At 50.4% G+C, this 21,121-nt stretch overlaps 1 long non-coding RNA gene across 1 annotated transcript; it reads left to right on the top strand.

The window, feature by feature from the left end:
• The first annotated feature begins 2,522 nt into the window (after positions 1 to 2,522).
• On the top strand, positions 2,523 to 20,479 carry LOC108490276. Its single transcript, XR_001872231.2, has 3 exons — positions 2,523 to 2,595; positions 17,199 to 17,244; positions 20,133 to 20,479. It is a non-coding gene; the product is annotated as an uncharacterized LOC108490276 (long non-coding RNA).
• The last annotated feature ends 642 nt before the right edge of the window (positions 20,480 to 21,121 follow it).

Below are 21,121 nucleotides of genomic sequence, written 5' to 3'. Positions count from 1 at the left end.
CACGCCTGTAGTCCCAGCACTCAGGAGGCAGAGGCAGGCCGATCTCTGTGAGTTCAAGGCCAGCTGGGGCTACAGGGAGACCCTGTCTCAACTGCCCCCCACAAAGTAAATAAAATAGATAAATAAATCCAGGTGTATAAATAATAAAACAAAAGTTAAGATAACCAGAGAACACCGGGCCTGGTAGCGCATGCCTTTGATCCCAGCACTCAGGAGGCAGAGGCAGGCAGATCTCTGTGAGTTCAAAGCCCTTCCCCACTTGTTTGGCACATCTCCTGTTGGGGGTTTAGCTTACTGACCCCGTGTTGTGAGGGCACTCCAGAGAATGTACTGGAAGCCTTGCTAGTTATCTGTACAGAGGTGGAGAAAGGGACTGGAGCCCACTGCAAAGGAGGTCCTGTCTGGAGTCAACCAGCAGGGGCCTCTGTGCACATAGGCCAGGACCCAGGGACCACCACCACATCTTGCCTAGGACCTTGTTAGAATGCAGGTCCCCTAACTGTCCCATGTCTCTGCTTCTGGGAAAACATGGTCTGGACATGTTGGTCTGTGACTCAGCTACCCGTGCCCCGGGGGAATGCTTGGAAGAAGATGAGGAGCCCACCTTCTGTAACCTCTGAGAAGGAAGCCACCTGACACTCCGCCTGCAGTGGCCCCTGGCAGCTTAATGACAGGGGATGTTCTCTCCAGTGTCACTCCCTGGTTTCCTGGCAGGGGAATGGAGCAGGACCCACAAGTTCTGGAATGAGCTCAGTGTGTCCACAAACCTCCCTTGACCTGTCTGACCTGCTTGGGCAGCTGTCCCCAGAAGTGGCAGAGCTGATTCCGGCTTAGCATGTGATTACAGTTCAGGATGACCTTCTATAGTCAAGAAGGGTTGCTTAAAGGGTGGAAGAGGCCACAGGAAACACTCAGATTACATTCACCCCCCTGTGGGGGGACCTGGAGCTCCTCTTTGGAAAACTGTGGCGCCCCCCCCCGCTTCATGTACCCACTTGTCACCTCACCCCGCGATGAGGTGACACCCCCACCCAGCACTGTGCCTGCTCACACCATTGATCATACAGGAGCACGATGCTCTGTCACCTGACTCACAGGCTGCAACTCCTAAAGCAAGTTGAGGTCCAGATTCCTGATAACCTTTGTCCTATAAACCCTTGTGTCCAGAAGGTCCAGAGCCAGGCAGCATCTTGGCCTCACAAAGTTCTGCTAGGTGGGCAGGGCTGGCAGGGCCAAACCTACTGGAGAGGGCTCCAGTTACCCGGAGGACTTAACCCCCAAGGGCCTCAATGCTGTGGGTAGGGAGGGTCACCCTCTGTGGACACCTAGAATACTCATAATAAAATCATAACTAACTTGTGTTCGTGGTACTTGCTCCAGGGCCCTGGCCTTTACCACGTGTTGCCAAATGTCATCTCCACAACTTTGGAAGTTGGTACTGGAAAGTAGGAGCTATTTTTAACCCTTTACTAAAGAGAGTTAATCCAGAGCAAGCCAGAAGCCAAGTCTCAAATGCCCGTCTGTTTGTCCCTCCCTGTGCTTGCTTGTGCTTGCCAGGGGTCTCAGCCTCCAGGGCCTCCCCAGGAAGGCGTGTGGGAACTGAGCACTGGGCCTGGCCCCAGAGTTCCTGGTTCGGTAGGTCTAGATGGGGCAGAGTCTACATTTCTCAAAAGCTTCCTTGCAGGACCGGCTCAGCCCCTTAGTGGCACTGCCCTGCCAGCACGCAAAGCCCCAAACCTCACATTCCTCTGCTGTGGTCATCTCTTGGTCTTTATGCAGAAATCCAGCCGCTAAGGGGTATCATACATCCTCCTACCATGGCCAGACAGCCCTCCAGAGGAGGTGGACACTCACTCCTGCAGTAGTACTCAACAAACAACTTCCACACAGCAAACATTTAACAGCCAGATGAGACCACGCTGCGTACCCCACACCAACCTCACTGGGAAGCACAGGCTTTGAAACGCCTGCGTGGGGCTAACAGGGAGTTGGGACCCACTGATGGCTGGAGCACTTGTCCCCTCCACCCTGGCAGCACCTAGCACCGAGCTGGTTTACACCGATTCCAACTTTGTTTAATGGATGGGTGACCTCTCCTCCCACCCCTGAGGACCAGGCTCTTTCTTGTCTGTCTTAGGTCCCCACTGTGCACTCAGCACCAAGGCCAGCACATATGACAGGGACAGGAAAACAAATGGACAGACAAGTCAGTAAGGAAGAGAATGGGTTAACACAGGGTGGGCGGGTCATGGAGAAGAGGTAAAGGAGATTGGTTGACTGGAGTTGGGATACTTGGCTGGGTGTCTCCTACAAACCTGTCACCCTCTCTGGCTTTCTGTTTTTGTTTTGTTGTTGCTGTTGTTTTTTCTTTGAGACAGGGTCTCCCTGTAGCCCCAGCTGGCCTGGAACTCGCTATTGTAGACCAGGCTGGCCTTGAACTCACAGAGACCCGCCTGCCTCTGCTTCTGCCTCAGGAGTACAGGGACGCAAGCTGTGCACCACCACACCCAGCTCCTCTTGTGCTTTTCTGAAAGCTGCCAGCTCTGCACAAGTGCTCTGCCTGTGCTCTTCCCGTTCTAGAGCTTTCCATCATAGGTGAGTTTACAACACTCTCTGCTACCTCCTTCCTGTGGTACAGGAAGTAAAGGTCATTTCTAGGGCTCGTAGTTCCAGTGTTCTGTCTTGACTTGAAGCTCAGGGAAGGAATTTCTCTTGCTTTCTTAATTTGTCCTCCCTCCCTCCCTCCTTCCTTCTTTCCTTCTTTCTTTCCTTCCTTCCTTTCTTGTGTGTTTCAGGGTTTTTGTGGGTTTGAAGCTTATTTTAGACAGGGTCTATGTAGCCCAGCCAGCCTCTACCTCACTCGATGGCTTTGAACTCCTGATCCTCCAGCTTCTGCCTCCCATGTGTTGGGATCACAGGTCTTTGCCTCCATGCCTGGTTTGTGGGGTGTCAGGAATGGAACCCAGGGCTTCATGCACGCTAGGCCAGCCCCAGCCCAGGTATGTTCCTTTCAGGCCCCTTCCACACCCAGTCCTTCCTTCCCAGGCCATCATTGGAGGTAGGCAGCCTCTCACTTCTCTCTGTAGTCTGTCCATTGCTCCCATTCTGTCAGGCTTAGGAGCCTCCCTTTGACATTTCTGCCAGAAGCTGCCCTTGAAGCAGCAGCCAATGTTCTGTGACTCACTCGCTGGGGAGCCACTTGGACCCCCAGTGCAGCAGACAGGTATGGATTCAGGACAGGAACTTGGCAGATGCATGGAGACAGAGACCCCTGTCCTTTCCCACCTGCAGACTGGCTATCTGCTTGCTACCTTGGGCTCATCTCCCTTCTCAGGCACCCACCTTCCACCTCATCCACGCCACCCCTGTGACATCATCCACTGTCTCCTGTTGATAGCCCCGCATGTACTGTGTCACCTTCCCAGATCATGTGTCACTGCATTTGGGTCTCATGACTGACCGCTCCCTATTGCAGGCCTGCCCACCCTCCTCCTGCTCAATGCTGGTCCTATCCTGCCAGGAACCTGGGCATCCACCACAAAGGCTGCATTCCAGCTCTTTGCCTATCCACACTCAGATCACCAGGTCCGAGTCATCCCACCTTCTGACTGGCTCAGTGGCACCCTCTCCCCCGCCTTCTCTGGCTTCCTGTCCACTCCTCAGCGAGGACACCTGGACTTCTGGTCTAAGAGCCTCTTTGCACACATGGACCCTCTTCCCCCATTCCCTCTACTGTAACACTGCCCCAGCCTGTTGTGGAAACAGGCTTGATCTCCAGCCCATTCCTGCCACAAAGCTCTTGAAACCTGTCGATTTCCTGAGCCAGGAATATTTTGTTATTCATAGTGTACCTTTTGATGATACCTGTGTTTATATTTTATTTGTGTGCGTGGGTGTGTATGTGCACATGTGTGGCACGTGTATACTGGATAGCTTCAGTGTCAACTTGACACACCTGGGTTGAGGAGCCTCAATTGGGGAATTGCCTCCATTGAACTGGCCTGTTGCCATGTCTGTGGGGCATCTTCTTGATTGTTGTGTGATGGGGGAGGGACCAGCCCACTGTGGGGCCACAGTCCCTGGGCAGGTGGGCCTGTGTTGCATAAGGAAACAGGCTGAGCAGGGGCCAGGAGAGCAAGTCAGTAAGTAGCATTCCTCCATGGCCTGTGCTCCAGCTCCTGACTCCAGGTTCCTACCCTGAGTTCCTACCTTGGGCTCCCTGATGAACTGTGACCTGGGAGATATAAGATAAAATAAACCCTTTCCTCCCCAAGTTGGTAGTGGTCAGAGTGTTTTGTCACAGCAATGGAGAAACAGAAATTGGTACCAGGAGTGGGGCATTTCTGTGACAGACCTGACCTTGGTGTTTTTAGGAGGATTGTGGAAGTGTTTGGAATTTTGATCTGGAAAAGACATTGAGAGCTCAGAGTTTGTTGCTGTGGAGCTTGGAACAGTTATGCTGAAAGAGTTGTGAACAATGGAGGCCTGGCTTGTGAAGCTTCAAAGGGAAGCAGAGACTATTGGGGCTGTTTGTGGAAGGGGGTCATGGAGAACTGCTGAGGCTTGGCACTGTGAGAGGCCAGGAGAGGCCAATGGTGGAGGTGTGGCCTCAGTCAAAGTGAAGACCCATCAGATCCAAAGGGGTCATGGAGAGGATGTGAGGCTTGGCACCATGTGAGGCCAGGGGAGGCCACTGGTGAAGGTGTAGCCTCAGTTTCAGTGGAGACCCCAGCTTTTTGAGATGCTATGGGACGACCACCAAGAACAGCAGTAGGTGTGGAATGGATCTGACCTGGGTCTGCGAGATGAGCTGTGTGTGCTGTGGATGGCAGAGTCAGAGCAGTGGAGCTGCCAGAACCCTTTGGAGCTCAGAAGTTCGTGAGTGATTACTGGCCTGTGGCCATGTCTCTGGAGCATCTTCTTGATGTAAGCAGCGTTCCTCCATGGCCTGTGCTCCAGCTCCTGCCTCCAGGTTCCTGCACTGAGTTCCTACCTTGGGCTCCTGATGAACTGTGACCTGGGAGATGTAAGCTGAATAAACCCTTTCCTCCACAAGTTGGTATTGTTCAGAGTGTTTTGTCACAGCAATGGAGAAACAAACCGGAACAATGTTCTGCTATGAACTTGTGGAGGTCAGAGGGCAACTTGTAGGAATCATCTCTGCTTCCACCATGCGGGTTCTGGGGATTGAACTCAGGGGTCAGCCATGATTGGCAGCAAGCAGTTTACCATCTCCTGGACCCCAGGCCTGTTTTTATGCTAATGAGGTAACAGGTTTAGGGGGCTAACTTACCCTGGGGCCAGTCCTGAGAGACCTCTGAGCCTCTTTCTGGAAGGGAACTGAAGCTCAGTTAGCAGACTGATCGGGGCATCTTGAGCTTGTGGCTGGCATCTGGTTGTCTAGGACCCGCTGCCTGCCTCACTTTGGCAGTAGTCTGAGGTGCCGGGAGGGTGGGGTGCCAGGAAGGGGCATGGAAGCTCTGCCACTTGTCCCATCCTGCTTGCCCACCCTGACCTGCCCACATCTTGCCCCAAATGTCTCTTCCATTTGCGTCCACCTGATGGCACCCTTTCTAGTAAACCAGTGAATGGGAGTTGTGTCCCCTGAGATCCAGACACCAACTCTAGCAAGTCCTAGAGCCTAAGGGGGGTCCCTGGGAAGTCCCAACATAAGCTGTCTGGTCAGAACAGGAAGCCTGGGCTTTTCACTGCCATCTAAAATGGGCCATCTTTCTACATAGTGAGTTCCAGGCCAACTGAGGCCACAGGGAAAATTTTTTTGGCTTTTCAAAAAAAGCCAAAAAAAATCAGTCACTCAAACGGACTGTCATAAAGACTGAACCCTTAACCCAGGGGCTAGGGTTCTACCTCCAAGTGTGTAGCATTGTCACAGAATTAAATCATAGGACTCTTATCTGAGGTTGGAAACTTGGCCACTGGGGGGAAACACTGCACCACTAGTTTTTGTTACCCACCCAGAGAACTCCTACTTGACCTTGAAAACCCAACGGAAGGCTCACCTCTGATTGCTAAGGTGGAAAGTAGGTGTAGCTCTTACCCATTCCCTCAGCTGATGTACTTATCTTTATCATACTACTCAAGATACTGAGACAGAGTCTCAGTCTGTAGCCCAGGATGGCCTTAAAGCCATGGTGAGCCTCCTGCCTCAGCCCCCTGAGTGCTGGGATTGCAGTTGTGAGTCACCACACCTGGCTGAGATCTATTACTCAATTGACAAATAGTAGGTGCCTTATCAAGCCAGGTGTGGTGGTGTGCGCCTTTAATCCCAGCACTTGGGAGGCAGAGGCAGGCGGATCTCTGTGAGTTCCAGGTCAGCTGAGGCTACAGGGCGATACAACTCACATTGAAGCTAATTGCCACTGCAATGGATTAAGAGGCATTAGGTCAAACGGATTAGCACCGTGATCAAGCCGTGGTTCCCAGTGAGGGGACTAGAGTCTTTTCTGTCGTCTCCTGTACCAGCCGGCCCTCTGCCACCAGATGACAGAAGCAGAATGACCTTGATCTTGGCCTCCCGAGCCTCCAGAACTGTGAACCAAGGGCACTTCATTGTTTGTAACTTCCATAGCCTGTGGCCTTCTGTTGAGGCCCATTTTAGTTAAACAGGAAAAAGCCCAAAGATAAACAGTCCAGCAGATCTAGTGCATTGAATTACATGTTTAAAGTTTTTATTTACTATGTTTGCAGGCATGTGCACGCCAGAGCACATGTGCGGAGGTCATAGGACACCTTGTGGGAGTGAGCACTTTCTTCCCACCACGTGGGCTCTGAGGATTGAACTCAGGCCATCAAACTTGGCTGTGAGCACCTTCATCCACTGGACCATCTGCCAGCCTAGATCTGGTACATTTGCTGGTTTAAGCTGACTTCAAAATTTCTTCTAAAACTGAAGAAATCAGCTGGTGTTAATGCTACTTTTTCACAGAATGAGGCAAATGTGCAAAGGGCTCCACAGGTGCCAAGCACAGACGACCTGGAAGGTGACAGTGTCATTATCCAGTGCTGGGTCGGTGCTTCTCAGGAGACACCTGGCACCTCCAGCAGAAAAAGGCAAAGTGGGCTCTCCCAGCCTCCGTCAGCTGCTGGCAAGGGTGGCCAGTGTGGGTTCTCTGTGAACAGGATCAGGCACACACAACTCCCAGCTAATCGTGGCTTTGCAAAGCTGAGCCGCATCAGGGACCAACTTCTGTCTCACAGAAAGGAGAACTGAGGCCAGGCAAGGAAGGGGTGCAGTTCTAGGGTTAGAAGGAGAGACTCCTGACGTCACCAAGGAAGGACTTCGTCTCTGCAGTGACCCCCCTGAGCTGCCTGCCCACTCCTCAAGGGCACCTCCTTCAGTCTGAAGTGCTGTGGAGGTCGTTGCCAGCCTCCTTGAAAACCCCAGAGGGCAGACTGAGGGCCGCTGTCTGCAAAGCCTTCTGGGAAGAACTTTTAGGCATGAGAGTCCCAGGGCCCAGGGCTGCAGCTTCACCTCTGTGGGCTCTTTTTCAAAGTCATTTGGTCAGGACGAAGGGGAAGCTGGAAGTTATAAAAGTACTCAGAACAAACCCCTCCCAGGTTATCCAACCGACCCATCCCAAAGCCCCTTCCGGAACATCACTGCCCATGAAAAGCAGCATTTGCTGAATGTTCCAGTAATGGGGTCAGCCTTTCTAATATTCATACATGGCACAAGCTCCTTCCTGAAGGCTTTGCATTCTCTCTGTAGGTGTTCATAAGCCACACCTCCCTCCCCACACCCTGACCCTCATTGCACAGTCCCTCCCCACACATGCATGTGCACCCGTGCATACACACACACAAACACACACACACACTCATATACACATACTCACAGGCATACACACATGCACATAAAATATGTCAGCCCACTGAAAGAACACTGAACTGTCTCTAGTCTCCTCCTTCAGTGCCTGGAAGGTATGAGCACCCTCACGTGGTCACAGGGAGCATGGCTGTGCTGACCAGGGGCCTGGGGACCTCTACTGATGGTCTTGTTCTTGGATGCCTATCAGAACCATGTGAGGGGCCTCCCCAAATTACAGAAGCCCAGCCCTCACCATCCACCCCAAATGAGGAGGTATCACGTGTAACCAAGGCACTTTTTCTCTAACCCAAGCTACATAGGACTTCTAACCAGCACCCAGTCTGCCAGAACACCACTGTCAGTGAGCTATTGAAAATAACTTCTTTTTCTAATTTTTTTTTTTTTGTCTTTTTGGGACAGGGTCTTCCTGTAGCCCCAGCTGTCCTGGAACTATGTAGACCAGGCTGGCCTCGAACTCACAAAGATCACCTGCCTCTTATTTTTATTTATTTTTACTTTAGGAATGTTTTGCCTGCTTGTCTGTAAGTGCACCCTGTACATGCAATGCCTGCAGAGGCCAGAAGAGGGTGTTGGAGCCCCTGGGACTGGAGTTACAGGAGGTTGTTAGCTGCCATATAGGGTCTATGAACCAAACCTGATTCCTCTGCAAGAGTAGCCAGTGCCCTTAACTGCTGAACCGTGTCTCTAGCCCCTGAAAGCAATGTCTTGATAATAATACTCCAGATGTCAACATCTGCCAACCATCTGTCTTTTTAAAAAATATTTTATTATTTTTGTTTTATGTCTATGAGTATATTGCTTGCATATATGTAAGTGCATCCAGGTCATGCATTGCTGACAGAGGTCAGAAGATGGCGTCGGATCCCCTGGAACTGGAGCTATAGATGCTTGTTTAACCTCCATGTAGGTGCTGGGAATTGAACTGGGGTCCTCTGTAAGAACAGCCAGTGAGCTTGACCGCGAGCCACCTCTCATTTGTCTTTTTAACATGCAAATCAGAGCAGATTTAAAGCTGGTCTCCTAGGGCCAGGATGTGGCTCAGTTGGTAGAGTGCTTGCCTTGTATATATGAGGCCCTGGGTTTGCTCCTCAGTACCACAAAATAAAGCTGGTCTCCTAACTCCCTTTCCCAGTATTCCTAGGGAGGAAGGACTGGTGTGGTTGTTATGCCTGGTGCTCTGGAAACTCGCTGCCTCTGGAGCCTTCCCTGCCACCAAGGTTGGCATCTGCTCTCAGCTGGGACAGCTTCCAGCTGGCCTGCCCAAACACCAAATGCTAAAGAGAGGGGTGAGTTTTAAAGAAAAGAGGTTTAATTTGGCTCACAGTTCTGGGCCAAGCTCAAGGAGCTCCATCTGGTGACAACGTCTTGCTGGCAGAGTTCCAAGGTAGGCAGGGCACCGCATGGCCACGCTGAAGTGGGGGACTCCCTTGGAAATGTGTCTGAAGAGCAGATGGTGTCCTCATGTCCCTCCAGAGTGGCCTACTGACAGGAATCCCTGGGACTGTGCTGGGGAGCAGGCCCGAGGTGCAGCATTGAGGTGACCTGGGGCCCCAGGAGGGCTGAAGGAGTGAGGTACCAGCCACCCTCAGGCATGCCAACTGGGTGTTGGCTAGCTCAGGCATGCCAAAGTACTTGGAGCAACTCCAGCTGAGCAAAGGGCTGGCTGACCCATTCTTCCCTACCCGCTGCAAGCTATTAACAGTCCCTGGGGGACGCTCACTGCCCAGCCAGGCTGGGATGTTGCCCCTGGTTACCACTCAGCTGTCCCTAACTTGGACCCTGCTGACCTGCCACACAATTTATCATTCTGTCTGGCCATTTCCTCTGGCTCTCACTCACAAGGATCCCCATGTATCAAGACATACATTTCTCCAGCTCATCTGCCGGGTGTCAGTTTGGCTCTTTGGCTGGTTCTTAAGAATTGAGCATGGTGACGCACGCCTTTAATCCCAGCACTCAGGAGGGAGAGGCAGGTGGATTTCTGTGAGATCTAGGCCAGCCTGGTTTACATAGAGAGTTCCAGGCCAGCTGGGGCTACATGGAGACCTGTCTCAAAAAAAGGGGAGGGGGAGAAGAAACACCCCAATGCTGGGCACAGTGGTGCAGGGTCCTCCTGCCTCAGCCTCAGGAGGGTCTTGAGTTCAAGGCCAGCCTGGACACCAGAGCAAGACTCTTGTTTTGAACAAAGTACTGTGTCTGTTTTCTGTGGGTAAGACTGAAGTGCTACCAACTGAGTGAGTTTTAAAGAAAAGGAGTTTGGGGCTGGAGAGATGCCTCAGCGGTTAAGAACGCTGGTCGTTCTTGTAGAAGACCCAGGTTCGAATCCCAGCACCCACATGGCAGCTAATAACTGAAACTCCAGTCCCAGGGGATCCAACAGCCTCTTCTGACTTCCACGGGCATTGCACAACATGGGTGCACTTTACATGCAGGCAATACATGCATACACATAAAAAAATAAAAATAATAAAATTTTAAAAAAAAAGAAAGAAAAGGAGTTTATTTTGGCTCAGAGGTCTGATCCAAGGTCAAAGAACTACAGTTAGAAGGGGGCCTTCTTGTTTCCAGAGTCCCCAAGGCAGTACATGGGGAAAGAGAGGGGCGTGTTCAGGAGTGTGTGCATGTGTGTGCACATGAATGTGAGTGTGTGTCCTTGGACTCTTACAAAACCACTAGGATCTGGTCATAAGGCTCCACTCTGACGACCTCACCTAATCCTGGTCGCCCCCAAACACCAGTCCAATTAGGTTTTCAGCCTCCGAATACCCAGCATCTCAAGTTCACTGTGAGTTTTCAGAGGGGACAAAGCATATTCAAACCCCGCAAGGGCAAAGATGGGCGGAGGTGATTGCTAACCTTCTCCACCTGCCTCCAAGGACCAAATGGGAGGGCTGGCACCACTTACTAAACAGCTGTTCTCACTATGATGGGTTGGGGTGCTTCTCAACAGAGCTTCCGTAGCTAATGTGACCAAGTATTCTGCTTGCCTGGGCCCAGGACTTTCCCAGGACGCAAACTTTCAGTGTGGCAGGCAAAACAGGATGCTTGGTCACTGTGTACAGCCATGTCCTAACAGGGATCGCTGGGGTGAAGTCTTGAAACAGACACCCAGAAAAGGCTGAAGGGTGCTTGGGAAGGACGAAGCACGCGTTTCAAGTTCTAGTCTGGGAAAGATGCTTTCCAAGCAGCCAGAGCAGGAGACTTAGTTTATGGACACAGGCTTTCAAACCACCAAGGATAGTCAGACTAAGTCATGGGACTCTGCCTTCAAGCTCAGAGGGCACATGGACTAAAGTCATGGTTGTCTGAAGGGGGATTTAATTGGTAAACTGGTGAATAGAGAGGGGAGGAAAAGGGATCAGAGAAGTCAGGAAGGCCTCCACACAAGCAGGTTTTGGTGTTCCATCTGAGTTGTCAGACCATCAAAATCATATTCAAAGCCGGGCTTGGTGATGCACACCTTTAATCCCAGCACTTGGAGGCAGAGGCAGATGGATCTCACGGGTCAGACTGATCTACATAATGAATTCCAGGCCAGCTGGGGCTGCAGGGAGGCCCTGTCTCAAAAAAAAAAAAAAAATCATATTCAAGTGTCTGCTGTGTGCTGACGTACCTGTTACACACCTACACACATTTCTTTGTTTTAGCTGACTTTCTTCCTCCTCTTCCTTCCCCACCTTCCTCTTCCTCCTTTTCCTCTTCTTCCTTCTTCCTCTTCATTTTTTTTTGACATGCTGGTGGTGAAAGCCGGGTCCTTATGATAGGCAAGTATTCTATCACTGAGCCACACCCCCAGTCTTTCTGAGCCACTTTCTTTCCTTGACAATTGTCCTTGGCCAGCACTTGGGTAGCCTTGGCCCTCCTGCCTAGTTGGCCTGCAGAGAGTGCCATATAGTCTAAGGGGCTCACCTGGTGATTTCGGCCCTGGTCTGGGTTCCTCCCATCTCCATCCTGCACGGGCATGTGTGTGATGTGGTACAGAGGGAATCCCACTTACCTGTCCATGCTGGTCCTCAGTCACATTAACTGAGTCCCTGGAGACACAAGACTTTGCCAGTGTCTAACAGGCAAACTTACTGGCCCCACCATGACGGGCCTTCATATCACAAATGGCACATACTCTTTGGAGTGCATCCACTTGGGCCCACTCTGGTTTGATTCTGAGAACTCAGAGAACATGGGTTTCCTAAGCAGGTAGGATCCTGAGATGTCATAATAAACTGTATTCTCTAGGATGGAGCCCAGGGAGGCTTTCGAATTAGAAACTAGATTGAAATACATTGACTTTATTTTCATAGCAGAGTTGAGCTTTGCTGCAGGTGTCTGAGCACATGCCTTTCCTCCCAACACTCAGGAGGCAGAGGCAGGTGGATCTCTGTGAGTTTGAGACCAATGTGGTTTTCATAGAAAGTTCCAGGCCAGCTAGGGATACACAGTGAGATCTTGTCTAAAAAAAAATAAAGAGCTGGAGAGATGCTCAGTGGTTAAGAACACTGGCTGCTCTTACAGAGACCTGGGTTCAGTTCCCAGCATCCACATGGCAGCTAACAACTATCCTTAACTCCAATTCCAGCTGCTACAACGCCCTCTTCTGGCCCCCACGAGCATTGCACACATGAGTACACTTACATACATGCACACAAAACACCAGCCAGTCCTGTATTTGCATTTGCCTGTTCTCAGCAAGTTTCACTTGAGACAGCCTCTTGCTCCTTGCTTGTTGCCCCGTTGTGGGCTCTGAGCCTGGCTGGCCCAAGTCTTGTGGCCACATCAGCATTACTGTTCCAGCTCAGCCTGCATGGGAAAGGCGGCCTGGCAGGAGCCCTGCAGCCTTCCCAGTTGTTGCAACCACACTGGCAGCCATGGGCAGCTCTGAGAGGCAAGCGGCTGCTACTTGAGAAGACGTGTCAGGCCACATGGTGCTTGGCTCACAGTTTAGAGATCAGTGGATCTCCCGCCTCACTTGTCCCTCATTTACTTATTTGTTTAATTTTGGTGCTTGGCATTAAGCCCAGGGCCTCTTGCATGCTAGGCATATGCTCTATCACTGGTCTACACCTCCAGCCCCAAATGCTTTTTTTGAGAGCCGGTCTCCCTGGTCTGGAACTTGCTATGTAGAACAGGCTGGCCTCAAACTCACAGAGATCTGCCTGCCTGTGCCACCATATCCGACCTTTATTTTTCTTTCTTTTTTTTTGCCTGGAACTCACTATGTAGACCAGGCTGGCCTCAAACTCATAGAGATCTGCCTGCCTCTGCCTCTTGAGTGCTGGTATTAAAGGTGTGTACCACCACACCCGGCCTCTAAATGCTTTGTTTTTGAAGAGTTTTACATTTACAGAAATATCATGAACAGTGTAGAGAGTTTCCATTTCTCTAGGTGAGTCCTGCACAGCTTCCTGCTGGGCCTCAAGTTTGGTTTTTGTCTGACTTCCCTTTTTTAGTGGTAAAACATTCAACCTGAAAGCCAGGCTAAAGGGGGGTTACGGCTTCTATATATCAAAATGGCCCTGGTCCCCAGCAGCGCTCCTCTCTGTGTGCATACCTGCGGCCTCTGTGGGGAGCACACCCGATTCGGGGCTCAGAATCCCCTGACTCACAGTTTAGAGATCTGCTTGTCGGCTGCGTGGCCCAGATGTGGGGGTGGGGATTGGGCCATGTAGGAGCTTTCTTAGATACTATTGAGGCAGATATCTGGGCATCTTAGGGTACATGGAACCCCAGTGCTGTTTTGGATGTGGAATGGGTCTGAGGCATGTGGCTTAGGCCCTGAACCTGAATTTCCTTTCCTGCAAAATGAGAATAAAGCAACTTCCAGCCACAGAGTCTCCGTGGAGGGGTGTGAACCGGCCTCTCCCATCATCCAGCTCTGCAGGTCATGGGTGTCTGTGCTCTCAGTTCCCTGGTTTCTTCAGCCCTCTGTGGCTACTCAGGGTGACAGGAAAAGGTTCCTGTTCCACAGTCCATCAGGGGCCTGAGCAATTCTGTTTGCTAGTCAGCAAGACCTCCTCAAAATATATTGTCCCCATATACACAAATTCCTCCATAGAAACAAAAATGCAAAGAATATATTTTTAATGAAAAACACGTTTTTAGCCTGGTGTACTGTTACACATCTATAATCTCAGAACCTGGGAGGCTGAGGCGGGGGGATCATGAACAAGAGGACAGGCTACATAGTGAGTTTGAGGCCAGCCTGGGCTATACAGCAAGACCTTGTCAAATAAATAAGTAAACAAATGAAGAAATAAAGTTTTAGGTGCACTTAGAAGAGCAGCATTTACTTAGTATCAAATGCTTTTATAAAACGAGCAGTTTGGGTCACAAATAGCCCTTTCCCCCAAATTAGTCTGTGGTCCATTCTGATTTCTTAGGGGTCTGGGTGACAGGTGTCAGTCTGGGAGGAAGAGACCTGACCTTTCTCATATTGTCCAACAAGCAAACAGCTTTGGGGAGAAAAAAAGGACAGAGTCTGAAATTCATGGAGACTGGCGGTCTCCCTCCAGGAAGCTCCCAGGTGTTTCCTGAAGAGGAAGAGAGGAAGAAGGTGGGCACCTCACGGTGTCTCAGGCCTGAGTGAGGCCAGCTCTGAAACCTGAGGACAGAGAAGGAAAGAACTAGGTCTGCAGACACGTGGAGCAGGGCTTCTGTGCTCCCCAACTGCCTCCAACATGCACAAGAAGTCAGTAGGGGGAGAGAGTGTGAGAGTGAGAGCAAGCATGCCCACAAGGTGCTGTGGGGGCATTCACACCTGCTCCGCAGTAGGGAAGTAGATTCCAGCCTCCCGAGGATGCCTTGCCTGGCCCCAGTCTCCCTGTTTTGTTGAGCTGGGGCTGACAGAGTAGATATACCAATTCAGGCTTAAGAACCCACCCAGGGCAAGAAAAAGCAGAAGCTAGGTGACAAGCCGGGGCTGGGGGGGGGGGGTGGGGGGGTGTTTGCCTAAGAAATGCGTGCCAGGGCAGCCGTGCTGGAGTCTGGTAAAATGCCCCTCGCAGAGCCTTGGCAGGCAGGGAAGGTCTGGGATACCGTTTTCCTTCATGACTTTACCCAGTAAGAGCGCTGTTTTAATCCCCGACAGCTGTAGTGCCTCCTTCCTCAGGCCCCCCCAGAGTGGGTGAGGTAGGCGTGCTTCTCCCAGTCTGCAGGGGGGCATCTGCCTGTGGTCTCACCCAGCTGTGAGGTCCTGGGTCTCCACAGGCTGTCTCTATGCCACACTGCTGTAACAAGCCAGCTCTGAGAGCTCAGCAAGGATGGATGAACTCCCCTCAGAGAGCACATGCCCAGCCTCAGAGCACCACTGAGAACAGGGAACCCAAATTACAGTCTGGGTTGTTCCGGGATTTGTTTGTTTTCGTTTGTTTGAATTCCCTCCACCTGCAAGTCCACAGGCCGCCTACACCAGCTTTCTTGATCCTGGACTCTGGCTGGATCAGTTTGCATCTGCCCCCTACCACCCTGTGTCAACTGTTTAACATCTACTAAGCCTCTGGTTTTTAATGCCTCTGGTTTCCTTGTGTGATTCATGAGACTTCTTTGTTAGGAGGGACACTTACCAGTGCCTGGCCTCAGAGCTGAGGAACTGGCCTGAGACTCGAAGCCGAAGGCTGTAGCTTCAGGCCTTCCTGCCTGCCCTTGCTCTGGCATGTTTTCCCCGTCCAAAGGCAACAGCACCTGCCAAGCTGCATCAAAGGATCCACCCTGAGCTCCTCTGTCTGGCCCAAGTCCATAGCAAGGTGCTGCAGCAGGAGGCGGCTGGGAGCTCCAGAAAGACTCCATGTGGGGTTTGCCCACACTGGTGTCTTTGGCTCTGTCTCCTGCTGAGCCATAGCCATCACACCCTCAGCACACTCAGCACATACTGCTCTTCCCTTCCTCTCCCCAGTCACCTGGCCCTACCCAGATCAGCAGTCACTGGATATGGGGAGGTGTGTGCAGCCCCGTGGGGTGACACATACAAGCACATAACATAAAATCACCATCTGCAAGTCAGTGCCCTGGGAGACAGGTTATACGGCTGCCCCAGACAGCAGTCCAGGATGTCCACACCCTGCAGCAGCCCTCCCTCACCATCTGACCCGTTGCTACCCCTGTAGCTGCCTGCTGCCTGAGTCCACGTGGAAATGCACTTGGGGAGCTTGCTATGCTCTCCGAATGAAGGGTCCAGTGCTGGGATGTCTGTCTTCCTGATTTGCTCTTGCTTCTGCATCTGGCCCCTCTATACCCAAGGTCCTCTTCCCTGGGAACCTGGGCTGCACATTACTCCATGTGCTCTGCCCCTGTCCACCCCCCCTTGGTCTCCTTCACTGCCTTTTCTTCCTCCTCCTGTCCAGAACAACCTCTGGGCTCCCTTCCCGGCTCCTGTCCACCCTGCCACCGGCAGGACATGTTCATCCACCTGCACACCTGGCTCCTGTCATCTTCCGGTTCTGTCTCAGTCCAGAACACGAAACTGAGGACTTGTATCCAGCTGCAATGGGCCAACTTCCCATATGCCCTTGGGCTCAGCTCTGCTATTCCTCCTGTGCTAAAGGCCACCACCATCTGTCTGGTCACTTAAACCAGGACTTGTCTTTCTGTTTACCCATGTACCATGCCACAGCTGATCGGCCTCTCAAGCTTCTCTGGACCCATCTCCTCTTCATTACCTGAGTGGTCCCTTCACTCATTGGCACCATACCCCTCTGGGTTGCCCTACTGTAGTTCTGCAACCCAAATTCCTCTCTAAGAGCAGTCTTTCTGGAAAAACATACCTGTTCATATTCTGCTGCTTCCCCTGGGACTGCAAAGATGAGGTAATTGATAAATAACAGATAAATAATAGTGGCAAGTCCTATGCACCCATCAGCTCAACTGCCCAACACGTAGGCAGTCCTCCATGCTTCCACCCACAGTCCCTTCTCCCAATCCCCATTTCTCCTTCAGGAGTAGTCAGGCATCACCTCCCCAGGAACATTTGCCCAACTCCAACACCTGCCATCCTATTAAAGTCTGGCTCCTCTCCATTGGGTGTCCTAGACATTTTATTCTAAGTTTTCTCAGGGTCGTTATCACAGTAGACAGAGAAAGCTGACTGAGCCCTGCCTCATCTTCCCTTCTAGGTCAAGGGCTGGGTTCTACCCTTCCTTCTCCAGTACCTATCACTGTGTTTATCCCAGTGCACAGAAGAGAGGGACAAGGGAGGAGCTAATGCGGACATGGTCACTACAGACCGAGGGCACAAGCACCCCGGTGCTCTGGCTCTGCTAGCAGCTCTAGAGGGTTTTCCACTAGAGGACACAGAGCCACGCAGCACTTGAAGCTGGGAGGCACATTTAGGGTCTTCTAACTTAATGCTTTTATTTTACAGAGCCCAGAGCTGGGGTCCCCAAGCCACATAGCTCATGAAGACAGAGGTAGGTGCGCCCGGATTCCCAGGCTTCCAGCCCACTGCTTATCCAGTTTGAGACAGCCCCCTCCTGGAGTTAGGGGTGTTCCTGAGAGCTCCTGAAGTGCCTCATAAACACATTAAAGGCTGTTGTTGTGCCCTGTTTGGGACACTGAAGACCAGGTAATTGATAAATAATGGAAATTTATTGCTCTTTGTACACAGCCAGGAAATCGAAGATCAAGGTGAGGGCCTGTTCATTAATCTGTCCTCACATGATGCAAGGAGCCAATAAACCCCTCCAGCTCCTTTATAAGGACACTAACTCTGACCATGAGAGAGTTCTAATCTTTCCAAAGGCCTTACTTCTTAACACCTTTACCCAGGAGTTAGGATCAACATGGGGGGTGGGGGGGGACACTATTTAGACCCTAGCAGGCCTTATCATCCCTGATTAATGTTCTTCTTTAAATCACAGTCCTCCACGGCAGTCTGTTACTAAATTCAGAGCTGCCCTGTCTGCATCCGGTCATTGTCATTACCAAGGCCCGTCTGTCTTACATCTATCACTCTCTCCTCAAGTTATTTACTGAGCATATGCTATGTTGTGCAGGTTTATTTTTGGAGACACAATGTCGTCCAGGCTGGCCTTGAACTCATAGTCATGCTGCCTCAGCCTCCAGAGTTGCAGACCTGCACTTGGCTCAAGCATCCTTTTAGTTTTCTGTTGTTATGAAAAAAGGCTCTATTGTTTTATTTTTCTTTCTTTAAAAAAATTATTGAATTTTTTGTGTATTTCATACAGAACATCTTAATCATCTCTATACCTCCTTCCCCATTGGCCCCCTTCAATAGACCCCGCCCCCCACATACACACTGGAGTTCATGCATTCTGTCATTTATGTTAAGGCCTATTGAGTCAAGTTAGTGTCCCCTGACATCCTTCAGTGCAAGTTCATCTACCGGGATCTAGTCAGTCTATCTAGAGTCCCTCCTTTAAGAAGATCAGTTCGGGGCTGGAGAGATGGCTCAGCAGTTAAGAACACTGAATATTCTTGCAGAAGACCTGGGTTCAAATCCCAGTACCCACACGGCTTGCCTCTGCTTCGCAAGTGCTGGGATCAAAGGCATGCACCACCACGCCCAGCTGATGCCCTCTTCTGACCTCTGTGGGCTTTGCATGACATAGGTGTACCTACCTACATGCACTCATACACATAAAATAAAAATAATAAATAAAATATTAAAAAAAAAAAAAGATCAGCTCTGAGCCAGGTGTGGTGGTGCATACCTGTAGTCCCAGCACTTGGGAGGCAGAGGCAGGCGGATCTCTGAGAGTTCAAAGCCTGCCCGGTCTACATAGTGAGTTCCAGTCCAGCCGGGGACCCTGTCTCAGAAAGACCAACAACAACAACAACAACAGAAAAAGATCAGCTCTTCCTCAGCCAGCAGTAATCAAATCAGCTGCCAATAATTCTTTGAGTAAGATTGGGGCCTGCTGTCCATTTCCACAGTTCTGCTGGGTTTTTGTCTGCTTGAGTTTGGATGGGTCTTGTGCATGCTGGCACCATTGCTGTAAGTTTGTATGCGAAGAGTCCTGGAGCCTGCAGGACTGTTTGCGTACGGTCATGCACCTCCTCCCTGGCTCTTACAATTTTTTCTTCCCCCTCTTCTATGGTGGTCCCTGATATTGTTTTATTATTCTTGCTAGAAATCTTTACCAATCACTTTAAAGCATTTCCATAATCCCCAATTTCAAACTGCCCCAAGTAGCCTTGGAGAGACTTGTTCACAAGTCTTGTTCCTGCAGGTGGCTGGTTACAATGCGGTGAGGACAGCCCTCTAGTGGGCCTTCACTGTCACATTAAGCAGGAAGCTGAGAACCCAGAGGCTTCATTCAGCCAGTTAGGAGTGCAAACACTCCTGGAAGCCTGCTGTGTTTTAGGCCCTGGGGATCCCTTGGTGAACCCAACCAACCCCAAACACACATTGTTAGTTCAGGTGAAAGAGACAGAGAGTGGAACAAACTTAAGGGCAAAAATCATGAGCTTGATTTTGGACATGGTGAAGATGAGATGCTCAGTACTTTTCTTTTTTTTTGGTCTTTTTGAGTCAGGGTCTCTCTGTATCCCCAGTTGGAACTGCTGTGTAGACCAGGCTGGCCTTGAATTCAAAGAGCTCCACCTGCCTCTGCCTCCCTAGTGCTTGGATGATAAAAGGTGTATACCACCATGCCCGGCTTCAATTATTCTTTTTTTTTGGGGGGGGGTCTTTTTGAGACAGGGTCTCCCTGTAGCCCAGCTGTCCTGGATTCACTATGGAGACCAGGCTGGCCTCGAACTCACCGAGATCCACCTCCTGAGTGCTGGGATTAAAGGCGTGCACTACCACTCCCGGCTTAACTATTCTTTTTTTTAAATTTTTTAAATTTTATGTGTATGCGTGTATTGCCTGCATGTAGGTAAGTGCACCCGTGTCGTGCAAGGCCCGTGGAAGACAGAAGAGGCTGTTGGAGCCCCTGGAACTGGAGTTACGAACAATTGTTAGCTGCCATGTGGATGCTGGGATTTGAACCCGGGTCTTCTGCAAGAACAACCAATGTTCTTAACTGCTGAGCCATCTTTCCAGCCCCAACTATTCTTTTTTTTTAAAAAATATTTATTGTTTTTATGTGTATGAGTGTATTGCCTGCATATATGTAAGTGCCAGCTGAGCTATATTAGCAACTTAACCTAAGTTGTTCCATCTTGCTCAGAATAGTTATTTTAACAGTAACCTCTTTTTACTTATGGAAAATATTTAAAAAGAGACAACAGCCTTGAGTTCTAAGAAATAGCTCAATCACAAACCAGTGGAATGTGCTAATCTCAGACATGCTACATCTGGCTAACTGCTTGTTTTTGCTTGCTATTTTAGGTCACCTTGACACAGAACATAAGCCCACCCTGTTACTGTCTGACCACTGGTAACTGCTGATTTCAGCTTTCTTACTTTACTTGTTATGGCTAGGAAGTTGACTAATTTTAAAATTACAAAGTTGACTGCCAAGTTATATGACTGTATCACTTGTCTGTATAATGATTGTTTGTTGATTAGTAGAGTCAAAGTTCTGCTATGTTGTACAAACCTGATTGGTTCACAAGTGTCCTGTTTGAATAATATTTCTGTAATCCTATAAAAACTCTGACCTGACAATGATCAGGACTGCGTCTACTCCTGAGATAGCCCAGTGGGTCAAAATAATAAGCATTTACCTTGCTACTTTTCTTAAAGTTGTGCTGCTGATTTTTTTTGTGAACTCCGACCTATAACACCTGCATGTATGTAAGTGCACCCATGTTGTGTAATGCCCCCAGAGGAGAAAAGAGGGCGTCAGATCCCCTGAAACAACAGATGGTTGTTAGCCACCATGTGGGTGCTGGGATTGAACCCAGGTCCTTTGCTCTTAATTGCTGAGCCATCTCTCTAGCCCCACCATCTTTTTCTTAATAGAAGTGCCTATCTTTATAACCTGGCTTGTAGTAAGTGCTCGTAATATTGGTTGGATGAACACAAATGCCTAGGACCTTTCTTCATGCTCCCAGGATGGCTTATCCGGGATAAGCAGGCTCTGTCTCAGAGCTGGGGATGCTTGGGAATGTCACCTCAAATCTCTGCATAATTCTTAGTAATGGGCCTTCTGGGGTTTTCATTAGCAGCGCTGTGTTTCTTCATGCCTCGTGTTCTAGGATTTGTGTTGGCTACAAACACCGTGAGGTTCAGCTGGGATTTATGTGCGCAGCAGTCTGTGAACTCTGTGGGTGGAGGAATTGGCAGTTCAAGTATGCTCAGAGGCTCCTTAGAGCAGAGGTGACAAAGTTGGAACTCAGACATGAGGTGTCCGATACAGGTCACACTGCATCAGC

The sequence above is a fragment of the Nannospalax galili genome, unplaced genomic scaffold, assembly GCF_000622305.1.
Source record: "Nannospalax galili isolate Female #2095 unplaced genomic scaffold, S.galili_v1.0 scaffold648, whole genome shotgun sequence".
Lineage (NCBI taxonomy): Eukaryota > Metazoa > Chordata > Mammalia > Rodentia > Spalacidae > Nannospalax > Nannospalax galili.
The sequence above is the reverse complement of the archived record's forward strand: the minus strand, read 5'-3'. Positions and strand labels throughout refer to the sequence as shown.